The sequence below is a fragment of the Vulpes lagopus genome, chromosome 11 (assembly GCF_018345385.1).
Source record: "Vulpes lagopus strain Blue_001 chromosome 11, ASM1834538v1, whole genome shotgun sequence".
Taxonomy (NCBI): domain Eukaryota; kingdom Metazoa; phylum Chordata; class Mammalia; order Carnivora; family Canidae; genus Vulpes; species Vulpes lagopus.
This window is the reverse complement of record NC_054834.1, coordinates 68,288,342-68,303,043: the sequence shown is the minus strand read 5'-3', so window position 1 is coordinate 68,303,043 and position 14,702 is coordinate 68,288,342. Positions and strand designations below refer to the sequence as shown.

The window sequence follows — 14,702 nt, the reverse complement described above, 5'->3', positions numbered from 1 at the left end:
GCCCCGCAGGGCCGTGGGGGGGGGGGGGGGGGACGAGAGGGGCGCGGAGAACGGAGCCCAGGAGGCGGGCGGGGGCGGGGCCGGGGCGGGGCCTGCGGGGGGGCGGGGCCGGGGCGGGGCCTGCGGGGGGCGGGGCCGGGCCGGGCGGGGGGCGGGGCCGGCGAGCCTCTCCGAGGGAGGCCTGGTGGGCGGGGCCAGGTCGGGCCCCCGGCCGGGCTCTCCCGCGGGCGGGGGCGGGGCCGAGGCGGGGCGTGTCCTCCGGGGGGCGGGGCCTGGCCCGGCCGCTGCGATCCCCGACGGCCGCCAGTGGGACCCGCGAGCACAGTCGGACGCGGACGGGGCGAGCGGGCGCGGCGGGCCTGCGGCGCCGAGCACACAGCGCAGCCAGCAGGTGAGCGGCAGGGGGGAGGCCGGCCGGACGGACTGCAGCGAAGCCAGTTTTCGTCACCCCTGCCGGGCACGGCTCGGGCAGCTCTCTCGGAGCAAGTGACAGGGCCACGGAGCAGCTGGTGGGTGAACAGGAGCCTAAGGCCCCGAGTTCTGATCTCCCAGTTCGGCTCCGTCGTCCACCAGCTGGGCGGCCCCGGGCCCGGCCCTCCCCGCCCTGCTCTGGACTTCTCGGGTTCCATAAACCCGGAGGCTGAGCCTGGTGAACTACGTGCTCTGGTGCCCTTTCCCACAAAAACCCCGGAAGGCGAGGGCTGGCAGGTGAGAGCCACAGGTATTCACACGCGCTGCCTAGCTCTCCCTGCCGAGTGGCACTGAGCCAAGTGAACTCTCCTGGATCGGTAAGCGGAGTACTTTAAAGCTCACACCAGTTCCTCGGTTGGGGCTTGAACCCACAAACCCTGGGGAAGCGGCCTAAAGCAGGGAAATGTCAGTCTCCCCTTCCTCCCAATGCTGAGATCCCCCTAAGACTAAAGACTCCCAGCCTCAGCGGGGCTTTTGTCCCCTTCCTGGGGCATTTCCAGGTGAGCTGGCCTGGGAGGCCCTGGTTGGAAACCAGGGGACAACTTCTTATGGGAGGTGGGTTGGGTTTTGGGGAAAGCAGGGAAAACCCCACCAAACTCTGGGCCCAGAGTCAAGCCCAGGGCCCAGGGCTCTTGCTGCATGCTCGGGGTTAGTTCATTGGGCTGGAGGTTTCTGTTCCTGGTGGTAATGGGTGCCCTGTGCCAGGGCCATAGTAAGCTGGGCAGCCTAGTTCCGCAGGCAAGATCTTAGGCTCTGGTACCAGACCGAGTAGGATTCCACTCCCTCCAAGCTTCAGTTTCCTCATCTGTAAAAAGGGAGTCCTGATAGTACCCAAGGGCAGTAGCGAGGATTAAACAGAATAATTCATATACGGTGTTTAGCAAGGTCCCAGGCACCTAGTGAGCCTGCACTATATGACAGCTGCTCTGATGCAGATGGGCAGGTGATGGGCTGGCTTCCTGCCTGGGAATGAGCCTGTTTTTGGAGGGCCAGAGGCTGGCTGCAGCCCCTCCTGACCAGAAATTCCCACCTGCCACCTGCATCACTTTGTCCATTTCAGGTTTGGGGATTGTGTCATCTAGACCAAAGAGTGGGTGAGTTTTCTGTAATAGTGCTTGAGGCTGGCGGTCATCCAGTGAAGTAAACCCAAAAATGTTTACTGAGCACCTACTATATTAGATAGTGCAAGGAGATACAGAGGTGATCTAGTCAGATCTGGGCTCTGCCCTCATTTTGAGTTGCCGACAGTGAGAGGGCTCCCCCACCCCCACCAGGCTCCTGCTGGGGAAGATAACACACACCCAGGGCTTGGGGCCAGATGAGATTTCATGAGTCTGTACTGCTCTGGTGTCTGGGACCCAGCTATTCCACTGAACACTTGGCTTGAGGTGAAGGTGAGGGTCAGTGTGGGCGCCTGTTACCTGTTCAGTCAAGGCGGGGCACTGAAGAAGAAAGACTGGGGGTGCTGCATGTCAGCTCCCTGAATGCCCTGGGGAGATGGAACCAGCTAGAAAGTAGTATGGGACTGCAAGCTGCACTATATGGAGGAGATAGTGTGTGTGCCTCTGGGAGGGGAGGGTGCTTAAAAGCAGTGAGACCCTAGAGAAACCAGGGTAGGGAGAGGGGGGAGGGGCTTCCTAGTCCTGGTGACAGGAGCAAGAGTTTCTGCCTGGGCTCCCAAGTCCTGGTTGGGCTTGGATCAGCTTGGGGCCACAGACTCCCCTGTCTAAGCATGTAAACAGTGTAAGATTAGAGTGTGGTGTTGTGGGGAGGAAGAGGGTCAGTAGGTGTGAGGCCCGTGGGGGGAGGAGAAGATGTGCATTTCAGACAGTACTTACTAAGCCAATACTGGGAAGTCTTCCCCACACCCCTCCAGCCCACATGATGAATGACGAAGGATGACACACTGCCCCCATCTTCAGTTGCTGACCTTCTGGGAAGGGATACCAGGGACTCTGATAGGAGACAAAGGGAAAAAAGGATTATAGGGAACTTTCATGGATGAGGTAAAATCTGGGGGGGGGGGGGGGAGACGGGGGGGGTGTGCGGGGGAGAAGTGTCTTAAGAATTGGGAAGGTTTCCTCAGCTCCAGTGAAAGCTTTGGGCAGAGGAAAATACCTAGGCAAAAGCACAGGGTCAAGGTGTTCAGGGAATTTTTAAGCAACTGCCAGGCTGATCCCGTCCACCCAAAGGACTGGGATGGCGCAGGGATGTGAAGGGGGGACAGTAGGTTGGATCAACTCATGGAAGGCCTTCAATGCCAAGGGGAGATGTTTGGATCCGATGTGTAGACAGTGAGAGCCACTGAAGGTTTTTGAGCTAGGGAGTGACATAATCAGAGGGGCACTTTAGGAAAGCAGCCTGCTAGTTGTGCTGGGGTGAGGGGCCCAGCGGTCAAGGGAGAATGATCCCATAGCTATGGTGATGGGGAAGGAGGGGCCTGCAGGCCTGTGGGGATGTCTGCCGCTGGGAGTGAAGGAAGAGGCAGCATCAGAGGGGTGGGACGAGAGCCAGAGCAATGTAGAGAGCAGAGAGAGGATCCCTACGTATGACCTGTTTTTCTTCCTATTCCCCCATCCAGCCTCAACCCTGGTGCATAGCAGGGGCTCAGAGGTGCTGCGGAGGGTGATGCATGCTATGGAGTGATAGGGAAGGAGCCGCCCAAGGAGGCCCTGTGCTTACCCATGAAGGGGGGGAGCATCCAGGCCAAGTGGTGGGAGCTTGCACCAGTCAGTTGGTGGGTTTGAGAGCAGGGTGGACGGGGAGCAGTGCCTGTGCCTCTCCGCCTCCTGGCTATAGCCCAGGGAGGGCTGGGGTGAAAGCTAGCTGGTGGGGACGGAAATTTCCCATATGTGGGGAGTGAATTTTGGTTGGCTCTTCTGAAATGTCAACAATGTGGGGCAGCCCCTTCTCTTGAATCTTCAGACTTTGGGCCACTGCCTGGAAGCTCCTCCTTCTTCTCATTCCTCCCCACCCTGGGGACCCAGTCCTGTGCCACCTGAAGATGCACACACGCACCCAGGGTGAACTGAGTGACTCCTCTCACACGTGTAATAATTGCGCCCACCCCCTTACCTTCACTTACCCCTCCGGGCCCAAGGCTGAGCAGATCCAAGCCCTATGCATTCTTCTGGGTTTGGAGCATCTGGGGCCAGCGGGCACCCCCTGGTTTTGGCTTGGCCCTTGATCCAAACCATTATAGTCACTTCTTCCACCCCATGGGAAGCTCCAAGGGGGCGGTTATGATTTAATCAAGAGCATCAAACAGTCAGAAGTTGGCTCAGTGAGAGGTGGGGGTGGGGGAGGGAAGAGCCTGGTCCTCTCTGTGGGACAGGATGGGGCCAGGGCTTGGGGGGTCTGTTTAATCTCAGCAGGAACTGCCCTGCCCACCGGCTTCCCCTCCTCTAAGCCTGGATCTGAGGAGCCAGGAGGGAAGCCCAGAGGTAAACACAAGGAGCAGTGTGGTATGTGTCGCTTCCCTCCTCCCCATGTCTCCTCCTGAAGCTGCCTGTCAGGAGCCAACCACAGGCTCAGGACCTCTGTAGCAGGCCCAGTTGGTGTCTGGGGGCTGGCTGGTTCCTGACTCACCCCTGGGGATCCCCCTACACTTTGGTTTTCCTGTCAGCAGCTGATTCACTGTGTGCTGACATGGAGAAGCAGCTGAAAGAGAAGAGGCCTGTATTCTGGTTCTTGGGGTTAGTTCCAACTCTGCCGTTTCCAGGCTATGTGACCCCTGATATGTTCCTTCTCTCTGGGCTTCCCTTCTCTGTTGTGCACACGCCTGTAAGTTACTTGGCTTTTAGGAAGTTATGTGGCCTGGGATCTGTTGTTGGCAAAGTAGGGCACGTGTGAGCACATGCACACACATATGCACACATGCACCCAGGGTGAACTGGGCGACTCCGCTCACACGTGCAATAATCGCGCCCACCCCCTTACCTTCACTTACCCTACCTGGAGCAACGTCACCTACCTCCGCCTGCCTGTAGATTAGGGAGGTGTCAGGGCCTGATGGCAAAAAGCTGTGGACTCGAGCTAGCATCTGGACGCTGCCCCTTCCGAGCTTTGTGACTGTGACCCTTTCTGAGCCTCAATTTCTGAATTTGTAAATTGGAAGATGGGAACAACCTCATAGGGTGGTGGGAGAGTAAAATGACACAGAGCAGGTGCCTCTTCCGTGTGACCCCAGGCTTTCTGAGGGTGAGTAGGTCTGAATGTGGATGGCAGATTTCTCTGAACCCTTCCTTTCCCTCCTCCCTCCTCTGGGCTTGTCTACACTGAGTCCTTTCCTCTTCTTCCGTTGCTGTTTTGTGGCATATGGAGTGTCTCCGTGAACCCTCCCAGGCAGGGACTGCCTTGTCCATCCTTGTTTCCTTGACTCCTGGCACAAGGCCTGGCACACAGCGGGCTCCTCAGGAAATGATGGTCGAATGAATAAGTAAGTGATTCTCCTCAGGGTGGCCCAGCAGGACCCAGCTCGGTGCCAGATCCTTGGTGACTCCTTGGCAAAAGTGGAGCTGGGAAGCAGGGTCTGGATGCCTGTGCCTTGTCCTTCAAGTCTGCCCATCCTGCTCCTGGAACCTGGGTCCAGGGAGGCGAGCATGGTTTGGCTGGTCTGGGACTGCTTGGGGTAGGGCTTCAGCTTCCGTTGTGAGGCCTGGCCTTTCCCCTCCTGAGAGGGGAACAGCCCGACTTCCTCTGGTTCCAGCCTAGTGAAGGGGCTGCTTTGACCCTTAGTGAACCCTGACTTGGTCAGCAGTTATTTGTGGAAGGTGCTACTGCCCTCTGGGAGGCCCAGCCCTGACAGTCTCTTTGCAGGCCACCAGGTATTTAACTCACTCTCCCCTCTGGCTTCTCTCCCCACAGTGGGGGCTTCTGACTCTCCTTTGGACGCTGTGCCTGACTTTCTTTCTTGTATTGAGGGGTGATCTGGGACAGAAGTTGTTTCTGGACCTTGGCTTATAGAGCTGATGCAGGCGCGTGGACACAGTGCTGGAGTCTGGGTGTTAGGAAGCCTGGGTTCAGTCCTGGCTCTGCTGTGAAGTTGTACAGTGACTTCGTCTAGGGATGTGACTCTCTAGGTTGATTTTCTTATTCTTTGGGCAGTAAGTCGGCCTGGGAGTCCAGCTGGGGTTGGCCCAAATTGGAAAAGAACCATAAGCAATGTCACAAACCAAACTGACTAAGGATGATTCCTGCCTCTGCAGCTTACCTGCTGGATGAGACCTGTGGCAAGTGTCTTAGCGCCTCATTTCAGGATCTAAAATGGAAATCATAATAGTATTTACCTCATGGGGTTGTTGAGAATGATATGAATTAATATATGTGAAGCACTCATGATAGGTGCCTGGCACATAGTAAATGCTAATATATATAATATAGTAATATAATATAATATAATATATCATAATATATATAATGTAGTAATATATTATATAGTATATATAGTATTATATATACTATATATTATATTATATTATATATATATCAGCCGGCTTTGGTAGTGCTATTATTAATAGGAAGCAGGATTTAAATCTCTGGGGGTATGAAAGCTTGGTGAATAGCCTGAGTGTGAGGATCAGGAGACCCCAGCCCGTCCTTTACTTGCCATGTGACCTTGGCCAAGTTACAGCCTTTCTCTGGCTACAAAACTATTAACTATTATCCTGCATTTGCTGCAATTAGCTTTTGTCAGTGAGGCGCATGTGATGTCACGGTGCGTAGTCGCAGAGCTTTATTCAGAAGGACTCTGGGTGCCCAGCCCATTCTCCTGCATGGAGACAGACAGCCACTGTAGGTGGGCAGGTCCTGGTGCTGCCATGGGGTCACTGCAGACACAGAATGGCAGAGCTGCCCCCACCCCACGACTGCACTCAAGGCTGAAAAGTAGATGAATAAGTACATTTAATTACACAACAATGGGATTATACAGATCAGATTACAGACTTTTATTTTTTTTTATTTTTCCCAATTTTCTGAATCTTCTGCAATGATTTCATATTCTTATGCTCAAGAAAGAAGGAACACACACAATAGAGCTGTCGAGCAACTACTATGCATATTTAAACAGAAATGTATTATTTGAACTTGGAATCACATTCAGGTTTTTGTTGTTAATAAATCGTTTTTGTTTTTGTTTTTGTTTTTTCCCCCAAAAGGGGCCAGTATTGGTTTGAAGTGAGTATCAATTTGCCAAGCCGCAAGACTGAAGGAGTGTCTGTGGAGGGAGTGGCTATGCCTGCTGGCCTCAGAGCCTGGGAGACAAGAGGCAGATGTGCTTGGAGGTGTCCTCCAACTTCCATCCTGGGGGCCATGCACCCTGAGCGCTGCCTGTTTAGAAAGCTTTCCAACAGTCCTGGACACCGGAGGGCTTAATTTCCTCGTGTGTAAAATAGAGATGATGACGATGATGATGATGATGATGATGATGATGATGATGATATCCAATTCAGGGCGGTGCTGTGAGGGTTAAAGGTCCCTAACACACGGTGAGATTTTAGAGCTCCCTCTTCTGAATTTGGAACCCAATGGAAACAGACCACAGACAGAGCTGGGGCTCCGACAGGCAGCGTCCACACTGAGCAGGCTGGCCGGGGAACGTGGCTTCAGATCCGGGGCCCAGAGGGCTTGCTGACCGTCTGCCCTCGAACTGGCAGAGTTACCTGTCCGGTCACAGGCGGCGCTGGGCAGGGGCCAGCCTCCCTGCAGGAGCAGGTGGCAGCAGCACGGGACGGCGCAGATGGAACGCCGCCTGCAGGCAGCCTGGCTCTGGGGGGCGGGGGGGGGGGGGGGGGACGGGGGGGGCGGGGCCCCTCAGGGCATGCGCGGTGCGTCTCCCGGCGAGCCAATCACAGAGGCCTCTGTTGGGGTCCAGGAAGTTAAGGGAGGGGGCGGAGCGAGTCCCGAGGTGCCCTCCCGGTAGAGGTCCCTCCTTAGGGAAACAAGTGGAGAGGGGAATATATGTTCCCCTGGTGACTACTATTAGGCGCTTTGAATGATGCCAGGTATGCAGGAAGCGCTCAATACATGTTAACTTGTCGTTGCTAATAATCCCGATACACCATGAATAATTCTACTACAGTTGGAGAAGTCACTCTCGCGCTCGCTGTTTTAGGAGATGGTTTATTAGGATGTTGTTGCCCTGTAAGACGCCCCAGGTGTGTAGAGGAAATAGAAACTTTAGCTGGGGGGCGGGGGGCGGGGGGACGATTGGTTTGTCTGGGGCCCCGCGGACGTGAGTGGGTGGCTAGAACCTTGGGTCTCTGTGGGTCACAGAGACAACCCCCCTCGCTGACCTCGGGTGAGCACACAGCAGAGGAGTCAGGGGGGTTAGGAGGGCGTGTGGGTCTGGCTGCACTGGACATTCGGAGGCTCTGGGCGAGGCCGCCCGAGCCCCTCTCCTGGCGGGGTGGAGCACGGGCTCCCCGTGGGCCAGGAGGCTGTAGAGCACACTACCCAAATGGTGCCTCTCAGAAGTCCCTAGGGGGCAAGCTGCAAGTAGGGGACCTAGGTACGGGCCAGCTCCTCCTCCCTCTGCTCGCCTTTGGGTGAGTGTCTCAACGGCTCACAACCTTGGTTTCCTTCCTCGTGGACTTTGGGGTGGTTGGTGATAACCCTCCTCATGGCTCGCCTGTGGGAGGATTCAATGAGGCAATGGGTCTGGGCGAGATGCTGAGCAGTCCCCCCCCCCCCCCACGCACACACGCAGTGTGCATCCTCAGGGAACCCCAGAGAATGATGTGAAGGCTGCTCCTGCCACCAGAGACAGAGGACTCTGATCCGGGGTGAAGAAGATTTCCAGGGCTGCCCACAGCTCCGGGGGGCAGGAGGGCCTTAGGCTTCAGGGTGCTCCATCCTCGATGGGACTGTCTTGAGCCCAGCTTTGACCTGAGTGTTCTTGGCCTAGCGTGGAACTCAGGGGCTTGTGTTTACCCCAACGGGATTGTAGTGTTGTGTCACTACCTATCGAGTCTGTTGGACAGCATCCAGCCTTTGCTCCCATACCTAAAGGCTTGGAGAACTCACTATCTTTCATCTCTGCCCAGATCTGACTTAAAAAAAATATGGTATAGAATCTGAGCAAATTCATCCTCCGGTAGCTTCCACTCATGGTCCTGATCATGCTCATTGAGATGATGTCCCTGTGGAATGTGGACGCTCTCTGGGGAGAGCAAGCCCCTCTTGTAGCAGAGGCCACCCCAGGCCAGTGGTTCTGATGTAGGAAAGAGGTATTTCTGTCAACTGTTTAAAAACCATTGTCTCTAGTTGAACCAAATGGGCGCGTGCATGCACACACACGCAGTTGGGATTATACCATATGAACCACTTCCTGCTCTAGGTTAACACTGTAGAGGGAGGTTAACACTGCGGAAGGAGGATTGTTCCGTGATATTCAGTATTCTTCCACAGTGTGTTTCCCAGATCTGTAGTGTCACACTATGTGGATCTACCGTGACCCAGTTTAGCATTCTCCTACTGGCACACATTTAGGCCATTTTGAATTTTTCATTAGCTTCCACATCACTATAGTGACCACCTCGTCCATACATATATCTTGTGCTCAAATCTAATACTCTCCATGGAGTGAATTCCTGGAAGTGGCTTTTAAACTCGTGGTCCGGGGGCACCTAGGTGGCTCAGTGGTTGAGCGTCTGCCTTAGGCTCAGGTCATGATCCACTGGTCCTGGGATCGAGTCTTGCATCGGGCTCCCTGCATGGAGCCTGCTTCTCTCTCTGCCTGTGTCTCTGCCTCTCCTTGTGTGTCCCCATGAATAAATTAAAAAATATATCAATAAACTCATGGTCTGAGGACCAGTTCTCAAGACAAAACCTTTTCCCCAATACCCACCAGAATGTACCCCCAAACTTAGCTCCAGCCCCACCAGAGAAAAAGAGGGCATTGTGTCCCTTGGTGCTAGGTAGCACCATAGAAGGAAGGGGCCGGTGCTTGTGTGTGTGTGTGTGTGTGTGTGTGTGTGTAAGAGACAGAAAGAGAGAGTCAGACAAATGGGCTGCTTTTCCTCTTCAGTGAGGACTTTTGACCCTCCTTCTGTCTCCCTTTCAGGAGCCTGTGGTGTCATTAACTAATTATAGGATCTCTTTACTATTTAATGACCTTTCTCCATGGTGACTCCTTCCCAACAGCCTTCTGGGAGCCAGGGAATGGGGAGATGAGTCCGTGGGAGGAAGTTTCTCTGGAGCAGGAGGTGGATCCTGGAGGTGTCAGAGTCTCCCGGAGAGTTTGTTAAAGCACAGATCATACCCCCAGAGTTTCTGATTCCATTGGTCTGGGGTGCAGCCCGGGAACGTGCATTGCTAACAGGTTTCTAGGAGATGCTGTTGCTGCTGATCTGGGAACGATGATTTGAGAACCAATGCAGTAGTGGAATGGGGGCAGGGGAGGCTGTGTGGTGAATCTCAGCTCCTGGTGCTACTGACAGTAGGAACCCTGTCCTGTTGAGTAAAGGCTTGCATGAGGCCTAAACTCACCTTCCGCCTGCCTCCACCTCATCACCTTTTCCAGTATGTGCTGTTATATTATTTATGTACAAGAGGGTAAGATGTTTATCACCATCCCCATTTTACGGAAAGGAAAACTGAAGCTCTGACAGGCAAGCTAATATGTCCAAGGCAGCCCTGAAAGCTGTCAGGGGTACTGATACAGGAACCCCGGCCTTGTCACCTCCTCCCTTCTTCCCCTCAATACCCACCCACCACCACCACCACCCCCCGAACTGTATCACACACTCTGGGCTTCCCTCATGCAGGTCCAGTGAGGGGGCTGGGAAGGCAGCTTCCCCCACACTGTCTCTGAGCCAAGGTCTTGCTCTACTTCTTATTCCCACTCACACCCCTCCACCCCCCACCCCGCCCACAAGTCGTTCAGTAACATGACCCTCTAAGATCCAGTGTTTTCTAGTCAGTTCATGTTCCCAGTTATTGTTCGGGGCATTTTTCTGGGAAGCCTCGGAAATGTGCCTAAGCCGTGGCTGCCACCTGGCAGGTACAGCAGAGGAAGTGGGAGAACCCTCATCTGTGGGGCATCTCATACGTGCCAGGCCCTGCCCTTCTTGCTGCCATGGTGTCAGTCCCCCTCCCTCCAGGCCCATTTTACAGGTGAGGAAATGGAGGTCCCAGGGCTGTAGCAGCTCGCCCAGGGCCACAACTGAAGGTGCAGAGCTGGCCTTCCATTCCCCAACTCCCTGGTCTAGAGTGGCAGTGGATCCTGGACCAAAGGAGCTGGGACTTGGAGGGTGGGGAGGAAGCCCATGCTCTACCCACTACCCACTAAGAGGGTCAGCCAGAAAAAAAATTTTTTTTAAAATAAAAATTAAAAAGAGGGTCAGCCGGAGGGGGCACTTGCTGTAGGAGGGCCCTGGCCTAGCCGGCAGGAGCCCCTGTCCAAACGGTGCTCTGCTGCCATCTGGCTGTGTGACCTTGGGAAGGTCACTCCCTTCCTTGGGGTGTCAGAGTTCTCATTTCTGCTAATGATACCTTATGCTTTATAGCTTTTAGCCATGGACACTTTCTCACGTACCTATTCCTGCGGGCCTCCCCACACCTCATAAAATAGGCAGCAAGGGTATTATTTCTGAGCCCATTTTACAGATAATGACAGGCTGTGGGTGACATGCCCAGGATCCCACAGCTAAGGGGGTGAACCCCTATTGCCTTTGCTCCCCTTCCTGAGCCTGGCCCATCACCCTGAGCTGCCTCCTCAGCAAGGAGGGAGAACTCTGGTCTCCTCTCTATTCTCAGCCTCAGCACTGGAGATCCCAGGGCTCTTTAGTTGGGCTGGTGGGTTTTGGGTGCGAGGGGCTCCAGGAAAGGACTGGACTGGGATCCTCGCGCTGGACCAGGAACCTGTGAAGGGAAGACAGGGTGGCTCAGGCCATCCCTGGTACTGACTCCTGCCTGGGCATTTGGGGTCCCTGATGGTGAGCCCCTAATGCCCAAGGAGGTAGGGTCCAGACCAGCTGCCCTCCTACATCAGCCCCTGGTGGCGGGGCGGGGGGAGGTGGGGAGAATGTGCCTGCCCTGCCCCACTGTACTCCTGTAGAATTTTCCAGACTCCCAGCCTGGGGTGCCTGGACCTCACAGCTCTGTCTGAACGCCCTCACCCCCTCCTCTGTCCCCTGACTTGAGTCTTCCTTATTTTTCCAGGCCCAGTTCCGGCCACCTTCTTCCCTGGGGCCAGCTGTGGTGTGCTGGCCAAGCGGACTCAGCTGTCTCGGGTCTGTCCAGTGGGTGAGCTAGTTAACCGGGTTAGTTCATTCCCCACCCAGGCCATGAGGGCAGGGCTGTGGCTGCTGTGGGTCTGAGCCCGGCCCCCCCAGGGTCCACCTGACTGGCAGGGCTCAGGGTGCTGAGTCTGTGTGGACCGGGGATGGCTGACCTCACCTTCAGAGTCAGCCTCAGACTCATGGCTCTCATACTTTGTGACCTCGAGCAAGTGCCCCTATCGTCTCTGAACCTCTGGCTTCCGTCTCCTAAAAATAAGAAAGCTACTTTTCCTCCCTGACCGCTTGTGAGGCTTGCATGTGATAAAGTGTGCAAAACACCTACCACTGATGTCTGGTGGGTTCGAGGCGCTCAGGAAATGCCTATCCCTCCTTCCCCTGCAATCAGCTCAGGCTTCATTCCGCCTCCACCCACCTAACACCCTAGAGCAGGTGTCTGGCTGGGCCTTGGTCTGAGGCCTGCGCTGTATCTCCTCTAGCCTAGAGGGTGTGCGAGGCTGATAAAGGGGGACAGATTGGGGAGAGGGACAGAATCAGCTGCAAACAGATATGTTTAATCAGGCTCTGCTAGGTCCAAGTTGTGACCCCGGGGCACAGGACCCCCCTGAGCCTCAGTTTCCCGACCTGTAGCGAGATACTCCTACCTTCTGTGTTCTCAGGATCACACTGGAGGCTTCCTGGCAGGGTCAGGGTGGGAATGCAGGTGACCTGAAGCCCTGAGTGCAGCCTCCCAGGAGCCTCTCTAGCCTGCCAAGGGTTCATTTGCACATCTGTCTTCCCAATGCCATGCAAACAGTTCCCTCTCCCTCTGGTCACCCCGGGTGCTCACCAGGCTGTTGAGCTCTTGGCTCTGGTCCTAGTGTGCTGGGTCGGTTGTCTGGCGGGGAGCAGCATGTCTGAGGGGCTGGGCCTGAGGCCCTGCCTGTCTGAGACCAAGGTGATGTCGCTACAGGTCCCCATGCTGAGAACTCTTGGAATGCTTGGCGCCTGGGGCCCTCTGGGGACACAGACCCTTTCCTGTAGTGTCAAACATCTTCCCTTTCCATGTCTGTCTGTCCACCCCTCCTCCTAGTACCCTATGGCCCAGAACCTTCTTGCAGTGATAATAATCACACGCTTCCCTTTGTGGTGTTCTACCATTTTTATTCCTCAGACCCCCACCTCCCTGTAAGATGGGAATGAACTGGCCATCATCTCCCAGAGAGGGCAGGGGGCGTGCCGAGGCCCTGCTGGGACTCATGGCCTTTCCATCCACCCCCGATCCCCACCTCTCAGCCCTGCTCACATTCTTGGCTGAATTTTGCCTTGCAGAGGCATGTCCCCTGCAACTGGGAGTGGGAAGCAGGTTGAGAGGAGGTAGAAGTAGCAGAGTCTAGGTCTCCAGGGTGAAGGGTCCTGGGTTCCCGCCCCTGGAGATGGGGGTGCTGCGGGCACAGGGCCTGCCCTGTTCGCAGAGAGGGAAACTAAAGTTTCGGGAAGGGCCGCGAGTACAGGGTAGAGCTAGTTGGGGTCTGTCCCTTTGTTCTCCCCACCCCACCCCCGGCCCCCCAGAGCCCTGACGGCTCAGGTTAGGGAACTCCATGGGGCTGTTTTGGACCTGGGTGATCAGGACTGGGGCTCAGCCACTGCGGGCTGAGGTCAAGTCCAGCTGCTTCGGCATCTGAGGGGTCTGTGAGTGGCTCCAGTACCCCTTCCGGCGATACAGGCCCAGCCTGCTGGGGAAGGGGAGTCTCAGGGGGGCAGGTTATGTCCCTAGCTCTGCCTGGCGCTCCCAGAATCAGGGGGAGGCCAAGGCTGAGGAGAATGTGCAGGGGAGGGGATGGGCCGTTGTTGATGGCTGCTGGGGGGAGGACAGTGTGGGCAAGAACGCAGGGTGTGAGCCTCCCAGGGAGGCCACAGGGAGGTGGGCTCTTGGCTACAGATGGTGAGGGGTCAACAGGGGGGAGGCGGAGCTGGGCTGGCTCCCAGGGCGGCATCCTGCCTGGGTTAGCCGGCCTGCCTTCCTGGGTGGGTTTTGCCTGAGGTTTCTCCCGGGGCTTCCTGCGCAGACCCCAGAGGGTCTGTGGGTTGGAGATGTGGCTGCGCAGGGGGCTCCCTTCGCCCAGGGTCTGTCTCTTTCTCCCCCCACCCACTCCCACCCACTCATTCTCTGTCTCTCTTTCCTTACCTCTGGGTCTCTGCCCTCTCTTGCCTCTCTCCCCCTGCCCAACCACACCCCCCACCTCAGTCTACCCTCCAAGTACCTCTGAAGCCAGAACGTCTCTCTCGGGGTGCCAAGGACCAAGGCCACCCTGGCTGAGTCTGCCCAGGCCCTGCTCCTGGACAATCCCAGAGGACCCGACAGCCCCGGGGCCCTCGCTCCGTGGAGGTGGACCCCTGACAGGCTGTGCCCCAAACGTCAGCTGTCTGGGCTGGTTAAATGGCCCCCGCCCCGCCTGGGAACCTAGGACTTGGGCTCTACTTGCTGTACGGGAGGGCTGCCCTTCCTGCCAGCCTCGGAGGCCCTGGATGCCTACAGCCCACTGTGGATATGGACTTCTCCAGGCCACACCTCCCTGAAGCTGGGAGCCTGCCCCAGGGAAGGCCTGGCGAGGCTGGAACCTGGGGCCCGTGTGCTGGCGAGGTTGCCCTGGACATGCCACATGTCAGAAGCTCTCAAGATGCAAGCAGAGGAGACTTGAGAGCTGGTCTTGGACACAGGGAGAGACGGGGGCAAGGCTCAGAGGATGCCATCAGCAGAGACAGGGCATCTACAGAAGGGAAGAGGCAGGTGGGGAGGGGTGGACTGAAGGAGAGAGTGTGAGACCCCAGAGAGCCCTGCCCTTTCCTTCTCACCTGGGCTGAGCTGCTTTAGCTGGGTCTCCGCCAGGACGATCCCCCTCCCCCTGCTCTTGGAATTAAACACTCGCTCCTGCCCTCTACCCTTGGCCCCATCTTTTCTGTGTTTTCACCTAAGGACCCATGAGAGAGAGAGTCCCGTACCCATGCGTG

The 14,702-nt window shown here is 56.2% G+C and overlaps 1 protein-coding gene across 9 annotated transcripts in view; it reads left to right on the top strand.

Annotated features, from left to right (window-relative positions):
- The first annotated feature begins 257 nt into the window (after positions 1-257).
- Positions 258-14,702, top strand: part of CD82 (CD82 molecule) — a 50,964-nt gene continuing 36,519 nt past the window's right edge. Inside the window, exons 1-2 of one of the 9 annotated variants that reach the window (XM_041722948.1) lie at positions 264-391; positions 11,635-11,705. The gene's annotated coding sequence lies outside the window, so the exon portion shown is untranslated. Of the gene's footprint in view, positions 392-11,634; positions 11,736-14,702 lie in introns of all 9 variants that reach the window. The other 8 variants (XM_041722945.1, XM_041722946.1, XM_041722942.1 and 5 more) reach the window with 8 other exon arrangements.